The following is a 5000-nucleotide window of genomic DNA, read 5'->3' on the forward strand; positions in this document are numbered from 1 at the left end:
GTGTGTGTGTGTGTGTGTGTGTGTGTGTGTGTGTGTGTGTGTGTGTGTGTGTGTGTGTGTGTGTGTGTGTGTGTGTGTGTGTGTGTGTGTGTGTGTGTGTGTGTGTGTCTGTGTTTGTCTGTGTGTGTCTGTGTGTGTGTGTGTGTGTGTGTGTGTGTGTGTGTGTGCGTGTCTGAATGAGTGCATGTACTGTAAGTAACCTTTCCACTTCACTAATAGACAGTAACCTTGTTACTTTAGTGCTGCTGTACCTCAATACTTCGTTACTTCTCTCGCTCCCCTGACCTTTATAGGCTGGACACACACACACACACACACACACACACACACACACACACACACACACAAATCTGTGCAAGTCTGACCGGAGAGCAGATGGCCCAGCACAGTGCGGATGTGCGGTGTGTGTGTGTGTGTGTGTGTGTGTGTGTGTGTGTGTGTGTGTGTGTGTGTGTGTGTGTGTGTGTGTGTGTGTGTGTGTGTGTGTGTGTGTGTGTTGTAGTGCATTGAGGCCGTGTGTGTTGTAGTGCATTGAGGCCGTGTGTGTGTGTGTGTGTGTGTGTGTGCGCGCGCGCATGTGTGTGCGCACGTACGCAAGGGCTGCAATCCGATAAACCTGCAAACTCCACTCACTTAAATTCAATCAGCGTCCCTCTCACCGCAAGCCCCATCAAAACAACTACCTCTATGCTCTAGACTCAAGCAGTGTGTGCATGCGTGTGTGCGAGTGTGCAAGTGTGTGTGCGTGCGTGTGTGTGTGCGTGCGTGCGTCCGCTTTCTGTCTCCTGCTCTCATCAATTACATTAGTCCTTCACCTATGGCCTTCTTTCCTTTCTGTCTTGGCCAACAAGTGCTATGGAACAAGATTTTCCCCAAAACAACTCAGCGGTAAGTGGTGGAGAAATGCTGCTTGCTGCTGATACACTAACGTTACGGTTTTCAGGCTGACTAGAATGGTGCTGGCTGGTGGTGCCCGTTCCCAAACCGACTACATTCTGAACTGAAATGAACTGACCTGCGAACCACCTGGATGAACCTGTTAACATCTACGTGTGCTGTCGTCACGGTTCGCAGAGAAAAAAAACTGTTTTTTTTCTGGCTTGCAACGCAAACCAACTCTCTAGTTCCCTTACTGGAAGCTGTGAACACGACACAGCTGTGAACACCCCCCCCCCCCCCCCCTCCCCGGCCGTCTCCCTGGGCCTGGGACAACTAACTCCTTTGCCTCCCCCCGTCGGTGTCCCTGGACCCTGGGCATCGACACAGTTCCCTGTTGGCCTGAATGCGCCTTGTGAGCATGAAGCTTTGGCTCTGTCTGTCTGACTAACTTTATTGCAAACTATCACTAGGTTCCTGGGACAGCATCATCGATTAAATGATGTCAGAACTTCAGGACTTTGATTCAGTGCCCTTGCTCTAACATGCTGGGTTGAATTTAACAGCTGTTTTTCTTGGACTCTCAAAGGGTTACGATTTCAAGTGTCGGTTGAAAACTTTTGAACATCCGGTAACACTTTATTTTAGGGATACATCTATTAGCACTAATACATACAATGTTCCTGTACAAGTAACTTGTAAGGCATGTACAAAGTAAAATCAAACATTGTAAGGCATGTATTCGCAAATGTGTTGTTCATGCACAATAAGGGATTTATTACCAATTTAACCTTAGTAAGGACCTAGTAGGCCTTGGTGTTTGCTTAGTACATGCCTTACAAGTTGCTTATGCAGGCATTAACATTGTATGTAGTATTAGTGCTTATAGATGTATCCCTAAAATAAAGTGTTACCGAACATCCAAATTTCAAAAGGTCAGAATTGAAACTGTGTTAAAAGACTCATTATGCAACATAACTGCTATACTAATGGGCTGTAAATGAGGCCCCTTCATCTTTACTCTCATCTCTGCTGCTCTCCTCCCCCTATCCTCCCATCACAGGCCAATTTCTGCTCCTCTCCTTTCATGCCCTCTCCTCTAACCCTATGCTCTCCTCTCCTCTCCACTCCTTACATCTCCTCTCCTCTTCTGTCCCCTCCCCTCCCCTCCTCTCCTCTCCTCTCCTCTCCTCTCCTCTCCTCTCCCCTCCCCTCCTCTCCACTCCTCCCCTCTCCTCTCACCCTATGCTCTCCTCTCCTCTCCTCTCTTCTCCTCTCCTCTCCTCTCCTCTCCTCTCCTCTCCACTCCTCACCTCTACTCCTCTCCACTCCTCTCCTCTCCTCTCCTCTCTCCTCCTCTCCTCTCCCCTCCCCTCCTCACCTCTCCTCTCCTCTCCTCTCCTCTCCTCTCCTCTCCCCTCCTCTCCACTCCTCTCCTCTCCTCTAACCCTATGCTCTCCTCTCCTCTCCTCTCCTGCCCTCTCATCTCACTCTATGCTCTCCTCTCCTCTCCTCTCCTCTCCTCTCCTCTCCTCTCCTCTCCTCTCTCGGCTACTTTGCACCCCTCTTCCTCTACCCTTGCCCTTCTCCTCTTTCCTTTCCTCTGATCTCCTGTTGATCTTTGCACTGCTCTGTTCCTCTTCTCACCATCTCTCTCTTCTCTCTCACACAGCTTCTCTCCTGCTGTGGCCAAGGTCCGCAGCTATACTGTACATCCTGTGTCACCCCCTGTCTTACTGTAATTACCACCATGCTCTACTGCTTCGCAGTGTCCCATTCTGTCCTTGTCACTGGCATGCTTTGTGCTGCCCTTGGGGCTAAATCAGAACAGTGTTCTTGAGGGTGTGTGTGTGTGTGTGTGTGTGTGTGTGTGTGTGTGTGTGTGTGTGTGTGTGTGTGTGTGTGTGTGTGTGTGTGTGTGTGTGTGTGTGTGTGCGTGTGTGTGCAACCGTATCTCACTCATTTCGTGAAGTATTCCCGAAAAAAAATTGATTAATTTTCGTGGTGCATTCACGTTATTGCCCGTTTTTCGTGGTAGGGCAACGAAACGCTGCCTATTCACTTGAATTGCCCGACTGTTGCCTAGCGACCCACTAGTTTGATGCCCTTTCGGTAGCCTACCGTCACATGGTAATCAAACATTTCAAACAAGCAATTTAGGGTTAGGTTTAGGGTCAAGGTTAGGGTTAAGGTTAGGGTTAAGGTTAGGGTTAGGGTTAGGTTTAGGGTTAAGTAGGGTTAAGGTTAGGGTTAGGTTTAGGTTTAGGTTTAGGGGACATAAGGCGTAAGTACCGAAAGGGCGTCGAATTAGTGAGTCCCGAGTGTATCAGCAGTGTTCTGTCAGCACCCCCTCCCCGCCCCTGCAGACGCTTGGATAACCACAGCAGCAGTGGGGCAATTCAAGTGAATAGGCAGCGTTTCGTTGCCCTACCACGAAAAACGGGCAATAACGTGAATGCACCACGAAAATGTATCTATTTTTTTCGTGAAGACTTTACGAAAGGCGTGAGATAGGGCTCGTGTGTGTGTGCTTCCACTAACTCTTTCTTGGAGACAGTTACTTCTGAATCTGTCAATGTATATGGTGCACATGGCGTTCAACACTGCATAAGTCATTCTGCAGAAGGCGGCACGGTTCTGGATTAAAGGACACTGGCCTCTGTTCGCCTCCCTTGTGTTCTGTTCCAGAGATTTATATTCTCATACTCAGGGCCGCTGACAGCTTTGGCCGGGCCCTAGACAAAGCCGTCTGAAAGAGCCCCCCAGCCCAATACGTACAATGTAATGAGGAGCCAATTCTGGGCCCCTTATCTCCCTGGACCCGGCCGGGACAATTGTCCCTTCTGTGCCCACCTGTCAGCGCCCCTGCTCATGCTTTCTACTAAACGTTTCTCTTCTGGCGTTTCCTGCTCTTGGTAAAAGAAGCTGGTCTTTGTTTAGCTTGCCCTTATCGCGCTACGCACTGTGTTTATAGTGTATCTCCTTCTTGCTCTTTTATGTCTGTTCTTTTCTGGTGATTCCGATTCATCCCTCTTCTCTCAGTTGTTTTTCTCTGTTATGGAAGGATGCTGACCTCTCTCTTCTCTGTTATGGAAGGATGCTGACCTCTCTCTTCTCTGTTATGGAAGGATGCTGACCTCTCTCTTCTCTGTTATGGAAGGATGCTGGCCTTTCTTTATCGGTTTTCTGTTCTTTCATCTCTTTAGCTGTGGTGTTCTGTGATTCACGCCTCCTGTGCGGAGGTACTGGACCCTGAGGGTGAAGTGAAGCGGGCTGCAGATAAGAGCCTCAAGAAGAACAGGAAGTGTGCTCTGCCTCAGTAGATACAGCAGCCTATATATATATATACAAAGCGGATTCCAAAAAAGTTGGGACACTTGGTATTTTGTGAATAAAATCAAAATGCTGGCATTTTCAAAACATTCAATATGTCAATAAGGTAAAGCATTGTGTATAGACAATATATCAGTTGTTAAAGCCAAGCAGAATGATTGTTTTGGGGTAATTATGTGATCATTTAAAATTTCACCCTTGCAACAAATTCCAAAAAAGTTGGGACAGGGCCAATAAAATGCTTTTTATGTTGGATAAGACTAAACACAACACAAGGGAGGAGACTTAACATTTAAATACTTTGACTGATGGCATGATTTTATTTTAAAAATAGATATTTGATATGCGAGACATGATTTCAGCAGCTCAACTGATAGGTGTGTTCTTCGACTTGTTTACCTTCTTGTTATGCTTAATACGTGGCATATCCTGACTGCAAGAAAACAATTTTGTCACCTGTTTACTCTTATGATGGAACCACACTGTTGGAACATAGTAGAGATTGAAATTTGCCATCATTGTGGGGCAATATCTAAAGGCTGTGCTCCAAAATATAATGCCTTGGTAGCTATGTATGCTGTTTAAAGTCTGAATATATCATTCAGCCCTCATTTTAATGCTCTACATGAGTAAGAAGACCATAACCAATGCGTCTCTGCACCCCTTTACCATCATATATGCTGTCTTTCAGACTCATCACTAAATCAAGCTGAAGTATTCATTTTCTTCATAACCTGGAGGGTGCATGACTCCATGTTTTTAAAAAAGAATGAAATATTTTTCATTCTGTA

The 5000-nt window shown here is 46.8% G+C and overlaps 1 protein-coding gene across 1 annotated transcript in view; it reads right to left on the reverse strand.

The window, feature by feature from the left end:
• The window catches only part of LOC134447842 (FERM domain-containing protein 5), a 250370-nt gene that overhangs the window by 20868 nt on the left and 224502 nt on the right, over positions 1-5000 (reverse strand). The window lies entirely within an intron of this gene.

Source organism: Engraulis encrasicolus, chromosome 4 (assembly GCF_034702125.1).
Source record: "Engraulis encrasicolus isolate BLACKSEA-1 chromosome 4, IST_EnEncr_1.0, whole genome shotgun sequence".
In the NCBI taxonomy this organism is placed as follows: Eukaryota; Metazoa; Chordata; class Actinopteri; order Clupeiformes; family Engraulidae; genus Engraulis; species Engraulis encrasicolus.